Here is a 25,285-nt window from a genome sequence, read left to right as displayed (position 1 = left end):
TCAAACTCTTCCGTGACAACACTGGAGCTATTGCCCTTGCCAAGGAGCCCAGGTTTCACAAGAAGACCAGGCACATCAAGTGTCGCTTCAACTCCATCCGTGAAAATGTTCAAGATGGAGACATAGATATTTGCAAAGTGCATATGGATCTGAATGTCGCAGATCCCTTGACTAAACCTTTTTCGCGAGCAAAACATGATCAACACCAGAACTCTATGGGTGTTCGATTCATCACAATGTAACTAGATTATTGACTCTAGTGTAAGTGGGAGACTATTGGAAATATGCCCTAGAGGCAATAATAAAAGGATTATTATTATATTTCCTTGTTCATGATAATTGTCTTTTATTCAAGCTATAATTGTATTATCTGAAAATCGTAATACACGTGTGAATACTTAGACCAAATACGTCCCTAGTAAGCCTCTAGTTAACTAGCTCGTTGGTCAACAGATAGTCATCGTTTCCTGATTATGGACATTAGATGTCGTTGACAACGGGATCACATCATTAGGAGAATGATGTGATGGACAAGACCCAATCCTAAGCATAGCACAAGATCGTGCAGTTCATTTTGCTAGAGCTTTTCCAATGTCAGGTATCTCTTCCTTAGACCATGAGATCGTGTAACTCCCAGATACCGTAGGAATGCTTTGGGTGTACCAAACGTCACAACGTAACTGGGTGACTATAAAGGTGCACTACAGGTATCTCCGAAAGTGTCTGTTGGGTTGACACGGATCGAGACTGGGATTTGTCACTCCGTATAACGGAGAGGTATCACTGGGCCCACTCCGTAGTGCATCATCATAATGAGCTCAGAGTGACCAAGTGTTTGGTCACGGGATCATGCATTACGGCACGAGTAAAGTGACTTTCCAGTAACGAGATTGAACGAGGTATTGGGATACCGACGATCGAGTCTCGGGCAAGTAACATACCGTCTGACAAAGGGAATAGTATACGGGGTTGCTTGAATCCTCGACATCGTGGTTCATCCGATGAGATCATCGAAGAGTATGTGGGAGCCAACATGGTATCCAGATCCCGCTGTTGGTTATTGACCGGAGAGTCGTCTCGGTCATGTCTGCATATCTCCCGAACTCGTAGGGTCTACACACTTAAGGTTTGGTGACACTAGGGTTGTATGAATATGAGTATGCAGCAAACCGAATGTTGTTCGGAGTCCCGGATGAGATCCCGGATGTCACGAGGAGTTCCGCAATGGTCCGGAGGTAAAGAATTATATATAGGAAGTGCTGTTTCGGCCATCGGGAAAGTTTCGGGGTCACCCGGTATTGTACCGGGACCATCGGAAGGGTCCCGGGGGTCCACCGGGTGGGGCCACCTATCCCGGAGGGCCCCGTGGGCTGAAGTGGGAGGGGAACCAACCCCTAGTGGTCTGGTGCGCCCCCCCTTGGGCTCCCCTGCGCCTAGGGTTGGAAACCCTAGGTGGTGGGGCGCTCCACTTGCCTTGGGGGGGCACTCCACCCCCCCTGGCCGCCGCCCCCTTGGGAGATTGGATCTCCCAGGGCCGGCGCCCCCCTGGGGGCCTATATAAAGGAGGGCAGGGGGGAGGGCAGCCGCACCCTGTGCATTGGCGCCTCCCTCCCCCTACTACACCTCGTCCTCCTCCCGCAGCAGCTTGGCAAAGCCCTGCCGGAGTTCTGCTGCATCCACCACCACGCCGTTGTGCTGCTAGATCATCATCAACCTCTCCTTCCCCCTTGCTGGATCAAGAAGGAGGATACGTCATTCGCTCCATACGTGTGTTGAACGCGGAGGTGCTATCCGTTCGGCACTTGGTCATCGGTGATTTGAATCACGGCGAGTACGACTCCATCATCACCGTTCTCTTGAACGCTTCCGCACGCGATCTACAAAGTGGTATGTAGATGCAATCTCTCTCCCATGACTCATTGCTTAGATGAACTTATAGATGGATCTTGGTGAAACCGTAGGAATTTTTTTTAATTTTCTGCAACGTTCCCCATCCGGAGTTGTGTGTGTGTGTCTATGAGAGAGAGAGAGAGAGGAGACGGTAGTTGGGGTTGTCTGATCGGTGTCAGTCTGGGATGGAGACGAAAAGGAGACCGCAACAAATGTTGTGTCTACAGGAGAGAGAGAGAGTAATTTTAGTGGTAGGAGTCATATGTAGAGACATATAGGGTATGTGAGATAATCCCATAGAGAGAAAGACAAAGTGAAAGACGAGTGGAGACTGTGTGTGTGGCGGTGAAAAAGAAAGGTTAGGTACCGAGTGATACCAGAGAATAGTAGAGATGTGAGAGATAATGAAAACCATGTAATGTATAATGATAGGGAGAGTGTGACACTTCTCAAGGGAGACGTCGAGAGACCATGTTGGCGAGGATAGGAGAAACATGAAGTGAGCGTGCGGGTGAGCTGGAGAAAAGAGAGTGATGGCTACCTGAAGGAGCATGCATGCGAGAGATATGGGCGTGAAAGGAGTGAACAAAAAAGGGATTCAAATATTTGAATTTGAGATGATGATACATGTAATCCATACTCGAACCAAAATTGATCTATCAAACATGCATACTCATATGAATTCACGCACATCTATGTTATTTAATATGTAGATATTACTGATCCATACATTTTAGTAGAACATAATTTGGTTAAATTTTTTCGAATTCAACCTTAAGATTTCGAGATCGTTGTATTTGTAAATCATATTATACATATAAAGGAGCAGAATTCTTTGTTGTGCTTTTGAAAGTATATATGTAAAAAATGATGTATATAGAATGTAATTCCAATTGAAAATGGATCCCGCCTGAAAAAAATAGTAGAATACAAACGGGATTCGAATTGAGTTGGCACGGTAAACGTGCACTATGCAAAATTTGAACGAAGCGCGGAAAGTCCCAGTAACTGCCTGAAACCAAAATCTACGAGATGGAAATCACTACTGCGTATCCCTGCCGCGCAAAGCCTATCTGCTCGATTTCTATAGGTTTCGATAGGGGTAGGTTTGTAATTTCACCCAAACGTGACGTAACCGCCTCTCACCCGGATTCATACACGGTGGGCACCAAAACACAGTGTGCCCTCGGCCGAAATCGACTCCCTCCCTGATTCATATTCATACACGGTGGGCGCCAAAAACAAAATCTCGTCGGCAAATATTCGGTGTATGCGAGATTACCGTCCTATCCCCAACCGACTAATGTTGCTGTGATGTAGTAGAAATTTGAAACGGGGGCTAAGTTTGTAAATTTCCTCGCATTTGAGACTAGCGCGCCCTGACTACATGGTTCCCCCCTTCCTCTCTACCTCCCTTTCCCCATTCGTACTCCGCGGGCGCCAAAACACCCTCTCCACCCCACCCTCCTCCGTCTGCCGCCGTCCGCCACCCCATCCACCGCCGTCCTCCTCCACCATGCCGGAGCTAATACCCCGACGCCGCCGTCCATTACAAGAGATCAACCTCTCTCATCCACGCCTTCGGACCGGGATCCTTGCATCCCGTCCTCTCGCTTCATCCCCGCTGTCGTCCACCTTGCCGGTGCCGCTCCTACAACCGTCTCGTCCACCGCGCCCTGCCGCCACCGTCTACCCTCCTAGATCTGCTTCCACGCCGCTGACAGCCATCGCTACCGCAGCACCGTCAAATTCTCACCAAATGCGTACACGACGCCGCACTAGAGGCGGTACTCTTTCGTATCTGCTGAACTTATTTATCACAACAAGAAAATAGATCGCCACTGCTTTACTCTGATTTCTTGTCTTGGTTGCGAAGTTGCCTTTGTCCGGTTTGCACCTTCAGATCCGCCATGGCATGCTCAACACTATACTCCCAATGCTTATGGTTTCCCCTTTTATATTCCACACTAGTTAAATCATAGTAGACTAAATTTCAAAATTGGGTCAGTCGATTTTTCAAAGCTCGCCGGAGTTCGCCGGTGCGATCCAAGGGGCTCGGGTGGTTGTGGGGCCTCGCCGAACGAAGAAAACTCGACGCGGGTGGGGGGTGGGGGTGGCGGAGGAACACAGGCGGTGGGGGTCGGTGGTCCGGCCAGCGGCTCGTGCGGTGTTCTGTATGGGAAGAATCACAGACGAGGAAGAAGAAGGGTTAGGAGACGTAGGATCTTCATCCAACCACGTGAAATGGTCGAGAGATAGCTGGGAGTTGCATTCTTAATGCGCTCTAGTTCATCATGTGTGGGCGCTGCGCAACCAACATTTTATTATCCAAAATCTGCTTGCTCTTCTTTACCATGTTCGATAGAGCTGTGACACAAAACGTAGGACCGACTCCAGCAGACTGTACCCATACTTCACTGGCCACACCACTAGCCCCACCACACAGGACCTGCACTCCAGCAAAAGGTATACCGATTTCATTTGCCATAGCACCAGCTGTACCACAGAAAATCCCACTCCAGCAAAAAGTACAGCAAGTCCACCGGCCGAAGACCTATCCCAACTACAGAGACGGCCAATTCCTGCAGATTGGAACCCCATTCCATTTATTCCCAGTTTAAAAGACAATGCTTTCAATGTTGTTAGGGACTACGTGCATATATTCCCATCATGGGAAGATTATTGTGAAGACAAACACCATTTTCACATCTTCCTGTCCAACTTACGTGTAAGTGCTATTATTCATGGTTATTATTTTCCTATTTTCTACTGATTGAACACATCAATGATTTACATTACATTGTTGTAACTAGGCGAGGGTTAATCTGGATAGTCATGACGAGGAAAGCTTGCTTGTGCTTTTCAACGAAGCATTGCACCAGTATCGGTGTTACCTGAGGAAATCACACTTTGGTGGCAAATCTATAAACGAATTTACGGTGAAGTCTCCTGTGCTAAATTTAGAAGAAATAGAATGGAAAAACATTGTTATGCACTGGTCTCGTTCCCAGGATGAGGTACTATCTATGAAATCACAAGACAATTTGAACTTCTACTTTTCAGCATGTGCCTTACGGATCTTGTTTGCAGGAAATCTGCTCGAAGAAGAATTCCGGTTTGAAAAGAACGACAGGATATCGCAAATATGCTGCCCACTGCTTTGCTCTTGTTAGTACCTGTTGTCCTGTATCACTGTACTTGCATACATACCTGGTTCATTATGTGACAGCAGTATGCATGATAACTTGCTTATCAATTGTTCGCTCCAAATTCTTCAGTATCCAATGCCAATGTTTTTTTAGCTCTGCATTGTTCTTGTAAGTACATGCTGTCCTTTATCAGTGTACTTATAATGATAGGTAGTTGTTCATGTACCATCACTCTGCAGCTTATTTTCCTTTGCCCTCCATTTTCTACACATCAGATCTATATTTACTCTTACCATAAGGTTAGTACTGAAGAAGTTTAGTTGTGCATTGCTCTTGGCCATACCTTTTGCCTGTATCATTGCACTTACATTTATAGCTACTTGGTTATGTAGCATCACTCTTCATCTTATCTTAAATATTCTCCATTTTTTCGTATATTATCACATCTATATTTACTCTTAACAAAATGTAGAATAAAGGCAATGCTTATGAAGAAGATTCTGTGGTAAACTTCTTGAATTGCCCCCCCCATCAGCATGGACAAGGCCTTTATAGAGCCTGTCTTCACCAATAATGTAAGTTTGTCCATCTCAAGCCTTCAAACTTTGTTGTATATATTTGGTTAGGCATGACTGCAACAACTGTTTATTTTTGGTGTTTGCATCAAATTGCATGTTTAAAGTTTATTATGTACTCCCTCTGTTCCAAAATAGATGACCCAATTTTGTACTGAAGTTAGTATAAAGTTGGGTCATCTATTCTAGAACGGAGGGAGTAGTTCATAAACAAAAGTTTGTCCTTTCTCAATTTAATTTTTCAGTTGTACAACCAAGTTCCTTATTTATACCATGTAAATTAAAGTATACAGAGAAAGTGATCTTCTTTTGCACTTCATGTATGCTTCTGTTCTTCATCCGTAATCCAGTGGTATGGTGAACCTACCCACTACAGCACAATGTCATATTCTGCAATGTCTTAACTATGAACAATGTCATATCATTCTACTACTCCCTCCGTCCGAAAATACTTGTCATTGAAATGGATGTATCTAGATGTATTTTAGTTCTAGACACATCTATTTTGATGACAAGTAATTCCGAACGGAGGGAGTATTATTTAAACCGTCTCTTTATTTGCCAATCTGAAATGGGATAAATTGACAGCACACTAACCATTGATACTTATGAGTTCTTGATTTGTAATCCAGTGGTGTCATGAAGCTGCCAACTCCTTCACAATGTCAGTTCCTGCCATGTCTTGACCTGAACAATACCATATTGTGTTAATGCAATTTTAAACTGTGTCACTTTATTCGTCAGTAAGAAATGTGATGAATTGTCAGCACTGATACTTTTATGTGCAAAACCTGTCATCTGTGTGCTTGTTTATCTTTCAGAGTGAGGAAGATTTAAGTGTAGAACAAGCGCAGTCTCATCATCTTGCTCAGCTGCTTGCACTGTAGCTCCCCAGCAGGGCTAACCTTTCTTGAACTCTATTGAAGTGCTGTCAGTTTTGTATATTATTTTGTCGGCGTGTTTATTTGCACTGGTTGCGATCTTTGATGCCCAGTGTATGTAATCTGCTGTCTGCTTGTGCTTTATTATCATAGTGGTGAACTTTATGCCCAGTGGATGTAATATGCTATAATTTCTTTATTGTATAGTCTCAGTTTTTTCTTATTCACGATGCTGCAGTTATTTTACTGTCTTCTCAGTAAACCGGCCAAACTATAAAATTATGGTACATAATCGGGCCATCATGCAATCATGATGTAGGTTGGGCCTGAAACGTGCCGAACAGCTAACGGGCCGGCAGCAGCCCGAAATGAACCCCGACCCATGATTGTGCGAATCAAATCACAAGCTTTTAACAGGCCAAAATAATTCTCGGTCCTTCTTTGGCCCAATCAGATATCGGCTGCGAGCAGGCCGGATGCAAACCGGGCCGTAGTTAGGCCCAACTATATGATGGGCATTTAACAGGCCGAAATTAATATAGGGCCGAAATGTTAAACGGGTCCTTAAGAGGCCAAAACTAATGTCAGGCCGAATTACTCAGTGGCCCTCTAGCAAGTTGGCCCAAAAGCATAGTGTCCAGTTGACGGGCCGAATATGATATGGGCCATAATTGAGCCCATAGCCTCTTAAAGGGCCGTACCCGATCTGGGCCGTAGTTTGGCCCAGAACGTGGTAGGCTTTTAACGGGGTGGATCTCGTATGGGCCACTATTAGGCCCGGAACGTGGGAGGCCATTAATGGACCGGATCAAATATGGGCCGGCATTTGGCCCAAAACATGGCAGCCAGTTAATGGGCCGGCCTACTAGGGCCCTCAAATTCTTGTGGGCCTACAGCTGGGCTGGCCCGTTAATGTCGGCGAAATCTCGTGGGCCTTTAGTCGGGCCGGGCCATTATGATCCGCAAGAATCTTGTGGGCCTTTACCTGGGCCGGCCCATTATGGCAAACAAAAATCTTGTGGGCCTTTAGCTGGGCCAGCCCATTATGGCCCGCGAAATCTTGTGGGCCATTAGCTGGGCCAGCCCATTATGGCCCGCAAAATCTCGTGGGCCTTTAGCTGGGCCGGCCCATTATGGTCCGCAAAATCTTGTGGGCCTTTAGTTGGGCCGGCCCATTTAAACTTGATGGGCCGGTCCACGTGTCAACATATCATAGGCGCGTCTCGCCCATTGGATGAATGACACTTGTGCCAGCGCGGACCGGACACATGTCTCCTCCAGCCAATGATGATTTTACACGTGGAAAATCCCCATTGGTCACGGCTGTTAACGGGTTATCGGATCCAAAACCCGACCCGATAGCTTAACGGTGTTCCGTTACGGTGGATGCCTCGTGTCGGTCACCCTTGACGATAGCACTTCTGTGACGCGCGATTTATCGTCATGGAAGTGGATACTTCCGTGATGATAATTTTGGTAATGTCATGGAACACTTCTACGACAGCACAGGTATGACTATCTTGATTATGTCATAAATTTGTCATGGATGTACATGCATGACAAAAAACGCGACCTACTGTGACAAACACGTATCATCACGTAAGTGTATTTTTTGTAGTGAAATATATATATATATATATATATATATATATATATATCAATTAGGCTTCAAGTGCGTACTTGTTGGTTAAACCTATGGCTAAAATGTGACACTAAATACGACTACTAAGTAGTACAGTAGCAGTACTAGTATACGTCGGTCAAATTATTCATCATGTCCACACATTGAATTGACGTGACAACACGCTGCGCATGAGGTGACACAAGAATCCCGACGGCATGTTCGGGTATTCTGGACATCATGTTTGGAGTACCACTTATCTGTCGAAATCTTCCATCATTCACTTAAAACATTCGATTGATCATACATTGAGTACCATATAACTGGAATTAACCGATGCAAGTCCAAGAAGGATTGGTCGGTGCTGCCGGCTGGCGTCAAGTTCGATCCCACGGATAAGGAGTTGATCGAGCACCTTGAGGCCAAAGTGAGTGCTGACAGCGCGATATCTCACCCTCTCATCAATTTGTTCATACCAACCATCGACAGCGAGCACAGCATATGCTACACCCATCCCGAGAAACTTCCAGGTAAGACACCGATCGGCCGTCTACTTGCACAAACATATTCCTTTATTTATAGATCTGTTTTTCTTTTTAGACGCAGACCTACGAAAGCAATTATAATTTGACAGTTAATAAAAAGTGAAACAAGTGACTGCAACATGCCAATGATGTTATGAAACTGCCAACTACGTACACTAAAACCTGTATTCGACAAAACTTTAGGTATCACACTGAGTGGCCGAAGCAAGCATTTCTTCCAGCGCAATTCCTGAGCCTTCAAAAGGGGCATGTGGACGCGTCGCAAGATACAGTCGGAGTGCGGCACAAGACCGGAAATACCTCGCTGGTGATGGTCAACGGCCGGCAGATGGGCAGCAAAAAGGTTCTGTTGCTGCACACCAACAAGAACTTCAACTAGTAGAGGACCAACTGGGTGATGAACCAGTACCACCTTGGGGACCTTGAGCAAGAGAAGGAGCAGGAGCTGGTCCTCTGCAAGATTTTCTACCAGACAAACACTAAGGCCAGGAGTAAAAAGATTATAAGTTAGTTTGGTATTGGTACTTGTACTACCTTGTCGTCCGCAAGTTGGTATTGTTGTTAACGATCTTTCGGTATGAACTTGGCATTTGCTTCCAACCATCATGCCAAGGGTCGACGTGGATATAAAGTTGAATCATTTGTTTCGAAACGAATTTTCAGGCACCTGATTTTTATTTGATGGGTAGCATAAGCACCTACCGTTCGAATTCCCAGTTCTCCAAATTTTTCGAAACAAGTGCATGCACTTATTATCACGATTAAAAAACAATATACCTGCTGCATCCCAGTTAGCAGTCTATACTTACAGAATTCTCTCGTTTATTGAGCAGGTATATTGGTTTTTCAAGTCGAGCAAGTTTCAACTGGGTTATAGACTACCCAGGCTTGGTTTTGTTTTTAACAGGCCCAGCCCATGACGACAACGGGGCACAAAGATCCAGCAAGTGTCTACTAGCCTCTGGCCCACCAACGTTAGTTATATTTTGTCTTACAACATCCGCATGTAGTTTTTTTACTGAATCAAAGACACAGCCCAGTTCTATTTTCCTCTTGAAACATCATTTCCTACATCTGCTTTCTAATATCTACCTATAGTTTTACTAGTTCATATACACATATCATTTTTTTGCGGAAACACATATCATTATATTGAAAATACATAAAATTCCCTTTTCATATTTACATCCTTGTTTTTGTTGTTGTTTTCCCTCCCAGCACAGATTTTTTTACCACTGGTTTTCCCTTAAACCAACTCAATTGTCCCACGTCTTATTCGCTTACAAAAAACAAAATGATTTTTTTGGCATATCAATAAGTTCTTAAAAAATGTTTATCATTTCGTGATTACAACAGTTCGGACTCCACCGAAATATGCAAAATAAGGTTGAACTTTTGGACCGTGGTCCTGGGAAGAAAATGGGTTGTAATAAATTAGTTAAGAATTAGCAAATGGGCTGCAAATTATAGAAAAAATAGCAAATGGGCTATATGTTGTCAGCCACAGATTTGGAGGCTGACTTGTGGGCCTACTAAGTTCATGCGTACACAAGGTTTCTCAAAAAAATAAACTTAGTCAACAATCGACTCTACTAGGGTCAGACCGTTAGATGTCAATCTAACGGCAATGGTGCTTCTTCAGTCTCTGATCTTCCTGCTCCAGACGCCCAAACCAGCGCCGGCGGAACCGCCTGCTCCTGCCTCCCGTGGCCGGCTGTGCTGCCGGGCAGGCCTCACGGCCCCACGATACTCACATTGCTGGCCTGTCTATCCCTTTACTCACCCACACCTCCTATTATTTTCTGGCGACGGCAGCCGAACCAGTCAACCCTCGTACTCCCCACCGTGTGGGCAGCCACTGCCGTGTCTTCCCTGGCTCTGTGTCATTCTCTTTGTAGGCCTCACTGTCGTCCACCTCCCTACTGCTCTCGGCACGGCGTGGTTAATGTGGTCAACGAACGACATCCATCAGAAGTGGACTGTACGTGGAGAGGTTGACAGCTGGGTCCATGGCCTCACACAAGGAAATGCCTCCTTATTACGCGCAATATAATGATTCCTCCACCTGACATCTGGGACTCATAGGAAGGGCCTCTGTATTTCGTGAAAAAAACATTCCCCCCTTTGACAGGTCGGACCCACCAGCTATATCTTCGCACGCAAGGGAATGCCTCCTTATTATGCACAAAAAAAATGAATACTCCCCCTGCTAGCTGGGACCTAGCATAGTGGGAGGCTGACTTGTGGGCCTACTAAGTTGATGGGGACGGAGGGCTTTGTCAACTTAGTTAATATGAACGATTCTAGCTCTAGTGATCGTACGATATTCACCCAACAGCCATAGTGCTTCTTCAACCTTTGGTCTTCTTGCTCCAGCCGCCCAAACCAGCGCCGGTCGTGCCGCCTGTTCCTACCTCCAGTGGTCGGCTGTGATGTCGCGGAGGCTTCACCTCCCCATACTACTCCCACCGCTGGCCAGGCCATCCCTCTACTCACCCACACCCAATGTTATTCTGCGGCGATGACAGCCTCACACCGTAGCCGAACCAGTGAACCCTCGTACTCCTCTCCCCGTGGGCATCCACTGTCGTGTCTTCCCCGGCTCCACATCGTCCCCTTCCTAGGCCTCGCCATCGTCCACCGCCTTGGTGCTCTCGGCGCGGCGTGTTCAATGTAGTCAATGACCGACTTCCATCGGAAGAGTATTGTACGTGGAGAGGCTGACAACTGGGTCCACGACGCAGCAAGGAAGTGCCTTCTTATTGCGCAGGAAATAATGATTCCTCCACCTAACAGTAGGGACCCACCGGACGGGCCACCGTATTTCATGAAAAAAGTTCCCCCCCTGACTGTTGGGACCTACCAGCTACATCTTCGCACGCAAGGAAGTGCATCCATATTACGGGCAAAAAAAATGGATTCGTCCCCTAACTGCTGGGACCCACCAGCTACATCTTCACACGCAAGGAAGTGCCTAACAGTCGGGACCCACCTGGTCGCAGCATACGTAGCGTTGTCATTCTGGTCGCGAACGTGTACGTACATACTGGTCGATGTAGAGGCGCGCACGTGTCGTAGTAGAGGCGCGCACGTGTTGTAGTAGAGGCATGCATGTAGCATGTACACATACATACAGCGGCCAAGGTGCATGAAAGAAAATACGGCCACGTACGTACATACGGGCGGGGTCTCGAACGCCTACTCGCGCATACGTACGGACAGGGCTCGTGTACATGGCTGGGTCGGAACAGAGAAACTGCGTCATCGTCGTGTTCATGGGGAGCCAACCGGCTGGGTCGGAACAGAATGCGTCACCGTGTTCATCGGGAGGGCTTGGACGGAACGGCCGATGGAAACGAGGCCTGATGTACCGCAGAACGGAGGAAACGGCCTCGTGTTCGACCGGCCACGGTCGAAACGGGATCATGTTCATCGGGAGGGGTCTGGCATACCGCAAAATGGAGAAAACGGACTACTGTTGGACCTCCTATGGTCGAAACGGGGTCATGTTGATCGGGAGGGGTGTGGCGTACCGCAAAATGGAGGAAACGGACTTGTGTTGGAGTGCTAGGGTCGAAATGGGGGTCCTATTCATCGGGATGGGTCTGGCGTACCACAAAACGGGACTCCACGGGATACTGTTCATCTCCACGGTCAACCTCCTCCAGCCTCCACGGGCTATTATTCATCCACCGTCGACCTCCTCCAGCCTTCACCTGCGACTGTTCATGCACGGGCTCCTGTTCATCCAGCCTCCACCGCGCGCTCCTCCATCGGCTACTGTACAACCAGCCCTCTCCACGGGGACCTGTTCAACCACCACTCCACGGGCTACTGTTCATCCAGCCCTCCACTGGCTACTGTTCAACCAGCCATCCACGGGGTCATCCTATTCATCCACGCCCGACCGACTCGATCAATCGGGGTCTTGTTCATCCAACCCCCACCGGGAACTGTTCATCCAACCCCTCCCCCCAGCAACGCTCACTATTCATCCAGAGGCAGCATCGATCGGCTTTAGTTAGCAGAAGTAGCAAAGGAATCACTCGATCGCTCGGGTTCAGCAACGCATAGCCTGTAGTGCAATCGTTCGGGTTCAGCTAGGCAACGCCTCGCTCGGGTTCAGTTAGAGCCCAACGCCTCGCACCCACGCGCGTACGTGTACGAGAGAAATGTGCATTGCTCGGCCCCCGACCACCCACCGTAACCGAAAACTCCTCGATATGTTCCTCGCCCTCGCTTCTACCACAGTCTTTTCCGTCATGGACGGCCAAAACAATGTCATGCAGCTGCGTCTCCGGCCCGCCCAGGACGAAAAGCCCATTTTCTGCCATGATTTTTGGTCATATAAGTAGGAGCCCACCACATCTATGATGATACTGGGTTTTGTCACAATTATCGTCATAGAAGTGTCATAAGTAAGACAGAAAAAACATTGTTCAGCCCAAAATGTCACAAATGTGTCTTTTTTTGTAGTGATATTCCTTCGAAACCTTCCTTGCTCTACTACCCCATCTCCCCACGTGGCTGCATGTGTATCTTTCTCTACTTCCATCGGTTGTTCCAAAGCAACCTAAACTTTTACTATTATTAGAGGTAAAGCTAGTTCACACAGTTGAATCTAAGACTTGGTTAAAACATGGAAGAAAATGGGAAATCTGTAGCATAAATCTAGGACTTGGTTCTAAGAGGAAACAGGGGAAAGTAGTAGAGACTGGTTTCCCAACCAGTCTCTCAGTTGAAAAGGGGAAGAAAGCGGGGTGGATGGCGAAGGGTCAGGGGAAGTGGACCTGTCTCTTGGTCGAAAAAGGAAAGAAACTGAGGGGTGTTGGGGTGAAAACACAAATGAGAACGAGCGTATCTAGATTTCCTGTGCTCACATTGGAAAATGTCGTCGAGGAGATAAAAAATGGGATAAATGCGGACATGCTACCTGAATGTTTCCTGCTCTCGGCAACAACATCTGCCTCACCACTTTATGCCCTTGCTGTCTCTATGCCCTTATCACTACTATTAATGTAAAATCACATGAAACGTGAAGCAATGCCACCTAATGTCACTACTAAGTAATGATGTTGTCAGTCTAGTGCCATCGATAAATTGAAGCAATGACACCACCATTTTATCAAGTGCTTATGTCTTGCTTTATTTCCCATGAATTGTGTTTTGTAGTTACACTTAAATCTCACACCGGTAAAATTGCTTCATCCCAGTGGAACTACACAAATTTGATTGCACATTTTGGTTGCACCAAGCACGAAGCTACTGACCATGTGCTACTCTCATGATAGTAATACTAATGCTATTGTTCTGCATGTTAATCTAGTGGCAGTGTCGATGTGATGTGATTCTACTTCTTACTTAATGGCACTTTTTCATATTGTCAATGTGGTGCCAGTTATAACACAATAAATGCCGATGTTAACCATATTCCACTGCAAATAACTATCACTTCTTAAATAACCATATTTCATATTTGAGCAAACAGGGATGTCGGTCTCCATATCATTTATATTTGTGCAATCAAAAGTACACGCCTCAATTTTGGTAGAATTGCACAAAATCATATGGTTATTCCTAGTTGTCGTTGTCTAACCACCCGTGTTCTAGGTATTCCTACATTGGTAGTAACTAGGTAGAATGACCAACGCAATCTAAAAGAAGTTGATTCATATGTTTACTTCCTGGTTGCAGTGCAAGGACGAGCCTGTCATGTGTCGCAGAAAAAACAAGCACCGCGTCCTAGTCAGGAATGCACTTTTCCCCAGATCAAGGATGACCAGAGGACTAGCTGGCACGACTACGTGGAGATTTTTGGGACAGGTGCGCGGACAAGAGGCGTTGTGGTCTTCTTATTTCTGCAAATAGTTTTGCTTAAATTTAGTGGAAATGCATAAGAAGTTTGATGGTCAGTCCAGTACATGGTTCAGTTTAGTATTCCAATTAAGAACACAATTATAATTGGTTATTCTGGAATGAGAGAACCTAACCTTGGATGGTGGCAACAAGAAAAACCAGAGTGAACTCCAGGAAATTAAATCGTGCGTAGGGAGGCCCTTTACTCACAGAAGCCTTGCTTGATTTTTCCTGATTTGTAAACCTTCTCAGAACTTTGTCTTTTGTTGTGAACTAGTAAATGTTGGTTATGTTCTATGAATCATTGATATGTATAAAATTGTTGAACTTATTCTTTTCAAGTATTTTATGAAGTCGAGTTCAATGGGAATGTTCCACATGAATACCAGACTAGCGTGTGAATGTTTGGAATTTACATTGTGGCCTTAGTTAACTGCATGAGCCATTGTAACAAGATACGTAGTTGATTATATGTGAGACACTAGATATTGATTGTGAGCTAGTCGATAGCCGACTTTTGTAGTGTTAAAGTGAGTTGCGCCAATGTGTCGTGTTTTGCACAACTACTTGCAAGTGGGGTACACCAACAGTGTTTACAAGTACTTAACCAGCCATACGTACCCTATGTATACATCGGCACAAAGTTGTTGAACAAGTAATAAATTTCATCAAACATACACTGCTCGTATGATAAACTGTGGCAACTTATGTCTTAGCATGCCATATTACATGGAAAAGCTAGTGAGGATGCATCTGTTTCGCAACAATTATGATGGTTCTCACATGATTCACGGGCACGCGAAAGTAGCAGTAGTTCCCATAGATGGATTCAAACAAAGTACTACCACCAGAGGGCTCAATAATAGGCAAGGTTCAGGTAATTAAACACAATCCAAACTACTTTGAAACACTAGCTGGGCCAACTATTTCATGCCATCGATCTAATTTGGGATGGACACAAGACGGACCTTACCATGAACATCATTAAGGACGTTCGGCAACATCTCAATCCTGCCAACCTTCTTGAATATAACCTTGTGGCCTTGCCACTCATAAACTTGTCTGTCGAGGCATGCCACGTCATCTTCCTACGTAAGCTTGACAAGAACAGTATGCTTCACAAATTAAGGAGTAGCTTTGAACTTCTTGTGCTTCAGTAAACCCTAGACAACACGGATGACAACAGTGCGGCTAGAATACATATCATCTTTGGTATAAGTGCAACTGGCGTCCAGGATCGAACAACCTAAGAACTTTGTTTTCCTAGTGCATATATTTAGGTCATCTGCATCATCACGAGTGACATGTACAACCACACACTCCTTGTCTGCATCAGGGCTCTAACTGAAACAGAAACAAATTCTGAATAATTTTCGAATATAAAAAACACAACTTATTTAAATCAATATGTAGAGTCAAAAGTATGCATGACAGGGAAGGTAGCATGGCATCGGAGCTAATAAATCTTGCATTATTTATCACCACATACTTAGATGAAAAACCACAATGGAGATCGGCAAAGAAGAAAATCACCTTGGGCAGCTCAACGGAGGGGGGGACACACTCTCGAAGGGGGAAAACTACTCCTGCAGGGCCACGGGGGCTGTAACCTCAAACGTGGCATTGACCATATAAGTAGTGGCCATGAGCATATCTGAGGTCGGCTTGGTGGTGGCCTTCATCTTCATGGAGCTCTTTGTCTCGTGAGGATCAGCCTCCCGCGTTTGCTCCAATATCAGCAGATCTTTGTCTGGTTCTCCTTGATCCATCATGAAACTGACGAATAGAAGACAACTAAAAGGAAAACACAATCGACAATGAAAAAAAGAGAGTGAGGATTGGTTACTGCTTTGCAAAAAAAATTGGAAAGAAAATATACCAACATCACGGATCCTCTTACCTTCCCTTCGTTGGGAGATAAGAACAATGGCAGAAGAGAGTGTTGGCTTTCTTGAAGATAGTGAGGGAGAAGCGGATTCAGTGAAGAGTGCAATGATGGTTTCTTCATTCGTACAACATAGACTGCGCGGATGTGGGGTTTTGTGATATGAAGGCTCATTACTATCGCGCTACAACCGGGCTGACTCTCCACGTGTAACCTACCACACAATCTGGTACAAAAGCTTCAACTCACACTTCTCAAAAAACTTGGACTTTTGCAGGTTCATATGTCGGAGGCCTCATTGCACAGCATCATCCACTCTAGTTGCCCCACCCTAGAGTGCTTGCTGCTTGTTTTGACAGTTAGAATCGGTTGTTGATATGTCTCCAATGTATCTATATTTTTTTATTGTTTCATGTTGTTATATTATCAATCTCGGATGTTTTATATTCATTTACTAGCAACTTTATATCATTTTTTGCGACTAACCTATTGACGTAGAGCCCAATGCGAGTTGCTGTTTTCTGCTTGTTTTTTACTTTGCAGAATATCAATACCCAATGAGGTCCAAATGCCACGAAACTTTTTGGAAATCCTGGACAGAAGACACCCAGGGAGCCAAAGAAGTGCACGGGAGGAGGCCCGTGGGGCCCACTAGGAACCAGGGCGTGCGAGAGGCCCCATGCACGCCTTGGTGGGTAGTGGAGCCCACATGAAGCTTCTCCACCGCCATCCACCTCTATAAATACTCTAAAAAACCCAAAACCCTAGGGGAGTCGGCAAAACACAATTCCAGCCACCGCAAGTTCCAGAACCACGAGATTCAATCTAGAGGCCTTTTTCGACACTTTGTCAGAGGGGTCAACGATCATGGATGGGTTCTTCATCATCACACTTGCCCCTCTGATGATGCGTGAGTAGTTTACCACAGACCTACTGGTTCGTAGGTAGTAACTAGATGGCTTCTTCTCTCTTTTTCATCCTCAATACAATGTTGTCCTCGATGTTCTTGGAGATCTATTTGATATAATGACTTTTTGCAGTGTGTTTGTTGAGATCCGATGAAATGTGAGTTTATGATCAGATCTATCCATGAGTTTTACTTGAGTCTTTGTTGAACTCATTTATGCATGATTTTTATAGCCTCATATTTCTTCTCGGATACGTTTGTTTGATTTGGCCAACTAGATTGATTTTTCTTGCCATGGGAAGAGGTGCTTTGTAAATGGTACAATCTTGCGGTGCTCAATCTCAGCGACAGAAGGAGACTTGACATGCATGTATTGTTGCTGTCGGTGTCAAAACCAGCGGATCTCGGGGAGGGGGTCCCGATATGTGCGTCTTAGGCTGATGGTAACAGGAAGCAAGGGACACAATGTTTACCCAGGTTCGGGACCTCTTGATGGAGGTAAAACCCTACTTCCTGCTTGATTAATATTGATGATATGAGTAGTACAAGAGTATATCTACCACGAGATCGTAGAGGCTAAACCCTAGGAGCTAGCCTATGATGATTATGACTGTAATTGTGATCGGCCTTCTAAGGACCAACCTCTCCGGTTTATATAGACACTTGAGGAGGCTAGGGTTTACATGGAGTCGGTTACAAGGAAGGAAATATAATATCCGTATCGCCAAGCTTGTCTTCTACGCAAAGGAGAGTCCCATCCGGACATGGGACGGAGTCTTGAATCTTGTATCTTCACGCTCCAATAATTCGGACAAAGTATACAGTCCGGCTGTCCGGATACCCCCTAATCCAGGACTCCCTCAGTAGCCCCTGAACCAGGCTTCAATGATGATGAGTCCGGCGCGCAGTCTTGTCTTCGGCATTGCAAGGAGGGTTCCATCTCCGAATACTCCAAAGTAATTATCGAACACTTAGACCGTGTCCGGATCTACGAGATGATTTTCACACACCACCGTAGGGAACATAGCATAAATCTGATCTGCTGGCAATCTTTGTACGTCGTGCCTTTGCATCGTGTCCTGGCCAAACACGAACCGGTGTTTCCTGGGCCTACCTCGACTCGCCTTGCGACGCGGTTTTATTGGCACGCCCTGCCAAAGCAGAGATCGTGTTCCTCTTATTACGGGATCTTCCATCAATACGGGCGTGCGTAATCCCACGACGACCGTCGGTACAACTCCGTGTGTTTTTAGATAAGTCTCAAGCGGTCATGCTGAGGACTCTTGATATTCACCCCCTTTATAAAGGGGCCAAGGCCTATACCTCTTTTTCACCACCCTTGCGCCCTTTCGCATCTCAAGTTTCAGCACCCGAGACTCAAGCTCAAAACACCCCAGATCCTTCAATATGTCCGGATCCACCCCTCAAGGCCGGTGGGTGTCCTCCTCGATCCAAGAGGAGGATATTGCGAGGCTTAGGGAGGTCGGATATCTGACCTCCGACATCCAGCACAGGCTTCCCGCTCCAGGGCAGGTCATCCCTACACTAGAGCCCAATGAGAGCGTCGTGTTTGTTCCTCACTTCCTCAGTGGCTTGGGCTTCACCCTTGATCCCTTTGTGAGGGGGCTCATGTTCTATTACAGGTTGGATTTTCATGATCTAGCTCCGGACGCTATCCTCCATATCTCGTCGTTCATCATTGTGTGCGAGGCTTTTCTCCACGTCACTCCCCACTTCAGCTTATGGCTCAAGACCTTCAATGTGAAGCCTAAGATGATCGAGGGGCGACACGCAGAGTGCGGAGGTGCCATAATAAGCAGGAACGTCGATGCCCCATGGCCAGAGGGTTCTTTCCCAGAAGTATCCGATGTATGGCAACGGAGGTGCTTTTATGTCACGGCTCCCAGAGGCACAAAGTGGGTGGCCACCCCCGAGTTCCGCTCGGGCCCTCCATCACAATTGGCGTCATGGACCAATGTAGGACGGAGTTGGGGGCCCTCTAGTGATGTTCCAATACTGCAGAGTTGTATCCAGGAGCTTCTTGAGAAGGACATTAACCCTGTCAGCATAATTCAAGTGATGTTAATCCGACGGATGTTGCCGTGCCAACGTCGGCCTCTCCGGATGTGGGAGTTCAATCCAGAGGGTACGCAGACTGTTAAGCACTTGTTCAGCCTGAAGCTCGAAGGGATGTGTAAATTATTCTTCGGACCACAAGTAGAGTGTCCGGACACCACCGAGGATGCAGGCCTAAGCTACAATCGCCTAGATACCCAAGTAAGTAACCTTGATACCAGACACTTTGTTTTATATTTGTCATAGTTGTTGTTCTGAAAATCATCCGTGGCCAGGAATGGCTCAGCAAGGCGGAGAGAATCAGGTGTCCGGCGCCACTTCCCGAAGGCTCGCCTAGTCCCACCATTGCCAAGATGCTTGACTGGGTGCTTAGCAAAATGCCCTCAGGGAAAGACAAGGGGAAGAACAGAGAAACCGAACTTCACACGCTGCACATTCGAACCTAGGGAATTGTTACCTCCCCTGAGGAGGATAGTCGGGAAGGGGAGGCTAAAGCCACCTCCCCGCGCGGGAAGAAGAGGGCCGCCTCCGAAGACTTGGAGACGGAGATGCCCAAACCAGGGAAAAAGGTATCACCAGGGGGCTCTACCCCGACGGGCACCCTCACCGCGTCATGCCCGCCAATGGGCCAGCCCTCCACCGAGCTGTAAGTTAACCGTAAACTCCAAGGCACTATTTTTCTCCGAGTACACTAACCAGGATCCATTCTTTGCAGTCCGGCTAGCAGCTCTTCTCAGTAGAGTTCATCTTCGGGGGATCTTCCTTCGGAGATGATGGAGAGTGAGACCCCACCAGCCTCTCCGCCTCCTGAGGCGGGCGACACCGAGGTGTCATCACAGAGGAGTCCGGATTTGCCGAAGTCAGAAGCTAATCCGTCAGCCGCCCTGAGCCTGGGGCGTTCGGCTCCCATGGGGGCGATGAGAAGGGTCCGGCACAGTTCGATGCCTGACCGGACATACTGACGGGCCTTCTGGATCGAGCTGCTCTCTCGGAGGACCACCGCTCATTAATGAGCACGGTGCTCAAAAAGATTGCGTCCGCCACAAGCGGTTTACATTAAGCATTTACGAGTCTTCTTAGTGGCTTTGAGGTATGTTGTGAAAAATACACGATTTTTTGGCTGTGAGGCAGGCGCTAGGTGTGCTCCATATGTATAGTATCCCCTGAGACTCTGGTTGCCCGCCCTAGGCAGCAAACGAAGGATCATATTTCGTGAGTAATGGTTGCGCTGAACATATGCGCAGGTATCCAAGGGTCCGGCAGCTGACCAGTCCGTTGAAGTTGCCGAACTAAGAAGGCAGATCGGATCTATTGATGTCGATATCACGCTAGTGAACGAGCGGCTGAACGAGTCACAAGGTATGTGCTCTGCTTTCCCTTAGTATGTTATATAGGAAAATATGAGAGGGGCATAATATGATGCGACATGTTTGGACTGCAAACGGAGCTGCTGCCGTGGAAGCCCTGAGGGCGGAACTTTCCCAGGCCAAGGAACTAGATTGGGCTAGCAATGTGGCTGCCCTAAAGGCGGCCGAAGAATTGAGAGCCGAATAGGCTGCTCATCGCCGAAGCGAGGAAAAGATAGCCGAAATGGCTATGGAGTTGAAAAATGCCGCCGACCGGTATGAGCTCCTTGAAAAGGAGAATCAGGTTAATTCGGCTGACATGAACGAGGCACTTAATGCCACCAAGGAGATGTGGACCGAAGTCATGGGTGTGCGGGAGGAGCTTCGACGGGCCGGTAAAATCGTGGTTGGGGGCTCCTACTTACTACGGACGAAATTTTTGGATCCGAAGTATGCTTCCCTGGATGGACGCTGGAGTCCTGCAGACGCGTATGCGGACTTGGCGAAGAGTACAGCTAATGCAGCCAAGTTTTTCGAGGATCAAGGTTATAAAGAAGTGGAGAAGCTTTTCTGGTCGCAATTCAATGCTCCCGCGCCCCCACTGCCGTTAAGTGAGAAGATGGCTGCTGTGGCCGAGCTTCACAGGTTGTCTGGGCTTGCAATGCGGTCTGTAATAGACCATCTTTGGCCACAAGGGCTTAAGCCGGACAGTTACTTTGGTTTGGTGCAACAGTTCCTTGGGTCATATCTTAGATCGACGCCATGAGAAGGTCGGCGTGCACAGAGAGTGCATGAATGGCTCTTGCCCGCGTTAAAGCATATTGGACAGATATGGAGGCCACCATTGTAGCGACCCAGAATTCGGCTGAGCACTACTTGGTGCAGGTAACAGAAGGTGCCTGCTTAATAGAGGCGCAGTGCTCGAAGAATGTCTTGTTCGAGTGACAAATCGAATCATTGTAAAAACAATGTTATTTTGGTTACAAGGCTATATTTATACTTTTTGCCTGAAATTATTATTGTGTCTCCTGTGCAGCCGTTTATATATATATATATATATATATATATATATATATATATATATATATATATATATATATATATATATGAAAAAGCAAAGATATAAAGTTTCGCTGGCGCGGCTGCAATCACAAGCGCTCGTTCGTGTGGGGATCTGTTCCCTCCTCTTACCTCTTTTGCATTTTCATGTTATATGTCATTTGATGCTTATTTCCTTTTATAGGGAAGGATGGACCACGCTGCGTGCAAGACTGCAGCACCGCGCAGGCACTAGGCTGCCGCAGTCCAGTAGGGACCACCCGCCTTCCTCCCGAACGGTTCCAGGATGGACATCGGTACCAGCCCTGCGCCGGCCAGTCGTGCCCAAGCAAGCGTTTTTCATCGTCATGGAGTACATGGGATCAGGGACGTACCCGTGACCAGGCACCAGCACTGCGCCAGCCAATATGTGGGAAAGCAGACTCGTGATCAACATCGTGAAAAAACGAGCGGGGACGTTGCCTCTGGTAAAACTCATCCGCACATAGGAGAGAGACCGGGAGACACTGAGAGAGGAACAGATACATCCTGGTGACAGCAAGATCACACGGCGGCGCACCCTCGTCAGCTACAGCTTCCCTCTCCCTGTAATCCTTAGGCCCCTGCCATCTGGGTGCGCCGTCCCCTTCAAGGCACAGCCGCCGGCGACCTCTCCTTCACCATCACCGTGTCCCCACCCTGAGCTCCGACCTACCCACCATCTCAAGCAGGTCCAGATCCGCCACAGCTCCCGCAGCCACACGCCAGCAGACCAAGCAGGTGCACAACGTGGTCTCTTCCCCCTCTACGCCTCTGTTTGTTCGGTTTGATTTGATTTGTAAGGCTGATGTTGTTCGTTCTTTTTGATTCGATTTGGCAGGCGCGCAGGTGCACGACGTGTGGTTACTCTTCCACTCTCGTGGCCACCATTCTGCTTCCTCCCCTCCCATGGTTCAGCAGCAGCAGCAGGTAGCACCTCATCCCCATCTCACTTCTTCTAATCTACAGACCGTGTCTTGTTCTTGTTCACTGTCTTGTTTCTTATAAATGTATTTTTCTCTCAAAACCTTTACACTGTCTTGTTCTTGTACTGATTAAGGAGGGAGTAATTTTGCCCTAGCGTTTACACTCATTAGATTTGAGTAGAGTATATAGATTGTTTCTCACTCAAGTAGAGCCGTGTGGAGATAAACAATGATCTAAAACGTGTATGTGTATCCTTCCTGTCTAGCAGTGACAAGCGATTTGGAGGGAACAAGCTGAGCAATTGTAGCCATCGTCCTCGCCTAGGAGGAGGAGGAGGAGCTTCATCACATGAGCAGCAGCTTAGGTCCATCCTCTCCCTCTGCTCATCTTGTGTTGTCGTACAAAATTAGAAATTAATACTAGCTTGTAGCAGTAGGCCTCAAAGTGCAGCAGCTCATGTTTTTACTGAATTTTTTGTCAAGTGTGCCATATGTGAAATTAGTAGAGAGCATCTGCAGTTTCAGATTGAACAGAGAGCATGTTTCAGTTTCAGATTCAGTAATAGTCATATGTACAGACATTCGGGCACTATCTAGTTAATTAGTACATACCTACTGTTTGATCATGTATCAGATTTAGTCATAGTCATATGTACAGACATTCCAATTCAGTCTAGTTGATTACTAGTACATACCTATTGTTTGCCTTTTATTCCTTCACCAGATACTATATTGATTCTCTATGATTTTTTAACAGAATTGTGTTGTGATCTAGAGGGGATTATAAATACCAACAGTGGCAACACTACTGTGTACTAATATTTCTGCACATTTTTTATATTATAGAATTAAGCCATGCACTCCCCAAAATTATAGAATGAATTGGAACATGCCAACAGTGGATATTGTAGAATTAAGCCATGCATTCAATTTCCATATGTATTTTCCATATGAATTGCAGAAACTATTCTAGCATTTTCAAACAGTAATCTTCCATATGTATTATAGAAGAGATCACTGAATCTATCTGCATATTTAACAATTTCTGTATACATTGCTTTGCTCCCATGGTTTTTAGGCTTCTGAATTCCAGTTTTCAATTAGGTAGGATATGAAGCCGTGGCCCTTTAAGGTCATCCCTGGCCCCGCCGACAAGCCCAGGATCGCCGTCGACTACAAGGTGTACCCATGCAATGCTTGTTTCCTTGAATCAGAAGCTCGATGCAAGCAAATTGCAGTATTTAACTGAATGTGTTTTGATACCATTCTCCGATTTAGCTAGGGAAAACAGATTGATGTTTTTTGTGCACGCTATTTCTTCAGAACTTGTATGTCTTTGATCAAATAACTTTTATGATACGTCAAGTATAACAGGCTGTTCTGTCTCATTTGATAAAATAATCTAAACACTGATGGTCGGCTATATTTCAAGTGCACACGATCGTTAGGTTTGGGAACCATTTTATGGGTGAATGCCCCACCCCCTCCCAATCGACCGCATTGATAGGTCACGTGGAACCTCGATTTTGCATTGTGAGAACAACCCATACACGAGCGTCCTACTCATCTGTTTAGCATTATATCCGATGTTGAGGTGAAAGAGGGAGAGAGCGATTGACCAGTAGTGCACACGAACAGTCCTATGACAATGTCAGAACCTTTCATTCCCGACAAGGGGGCCCTTCTTTCTGTGCATGCGAACCCTTTCTCCACCGCATACCACTCGTCAATGTATCACCACAACGATACATAGGAACCTCCGTTTTGCACTACAATGACCACACATACTGCTTGGAGGGCACCTTCTTTTGACTCCATACATCGCGCGCGTGCAAGATTTTTTGAACTATCTATATACGTGGGGTGGTAAAATAGACTCCATACATCACGCGCGTGCAAGATTTTTTGAAGAAGTAATTTCTTGATGCAGTGAGTTGACACCCCCCCTCCCATCTCAAAGATGGAGAACCCTCCTTTTTATTGCGTTATAACCTCACGCACACCAATTGAGGAACCCCTCTGAGACGCGTGAGGAACATTCGCGGGACAACGATACCAGAAATAGATGTTGGTTTCATAGACATTTCATACCGTAGCACCGAATCGACCCCATTGTCATGTCATTTGTTTGTCATGGACGAGGCATGTCAAAACCATATGTATATGGATAAGCGAGTCTTCTTCTCCGCACGGTCAAAACCATACGCATATGACGCCAGACCTCCTATATGCATTCCAATACCCCCCCCCCCGGGAGCACCCGCCATCTTGAGAGAGAGAACCCTCCTTTTTGTTGTCGGAACCTCGCTCGCGCCAATGGGGGGGAATCCTCTTTTTGGTGCGCAAGGAACCATGTAGCCCCCACGCGCTTATATGCTTCCCCACCCCCCTAGTCCCCCGCCATCTCGAGAGCAAGAACCGTCCTTCTTCATTGTCGGAACCCCCACCCACTCTGATGGGGGGAACCCTCTGTTGTGCATAAGGAACCTTGCAGTAGGGGTGTAAACTCATCGTGTCATACCCACAGGATAGTTGCCCCTTTTTTTTCATT

At 46.6% G+C, this 25,285-nt stretch overlaps 1 long non-coding RNA gene across 3 annotated transcripts; it reads left to right on the top strand.

Annotated features, from left to right (window-relative positions):
• Positions 1-22,178: 22,178 nt before the first annotated feature.
• LOC123094921 (uncharacterized) lies at positions 22,179-24,093 on the top strand. Of its 3 annotated transcripts, none has more exons than XR_006446035.1 (4): positions 22,179-22,549; positions 22,650-22,738; positions 23,004-23,099; positions 23,843-24,093. It is a non-coding gene; the product is annotated as an uncharacterized lncRNA (long non-coding RNA). The 3 variants fall into 3 exon arrangements; XR_006446034.1 differs by having other exon boundaries at positions 23,001-23,099; positions 23,839-24,093; XR_006446033.1 differs by having other exon boundaries at positions 22,180-22,549; positions 23,839-24,093.
• Positions 24,094-25,285: the final 1,192 nt, after the last annotated feature.

Source organism: Triticum aestivum, chromosome 4B (assembly GCF_018294505.1).
Source record: "Triticum aestivum cultivar Chinese Spring chromosome 4B, IWGSC CS RefSeq v2.1, whole genome shotgun sequence".
Taxonomy (NCBI): Eukaryota; Viridiplantae; Streptophyta; class Magnoliopsida; order Poales; family Poaceae; genus Triticum; species Triticum aestivum.
Note: the sequence above shows the minus strand (reverse complement) of the source record. Positions and strands in the feature narration are given on the sequence as shown.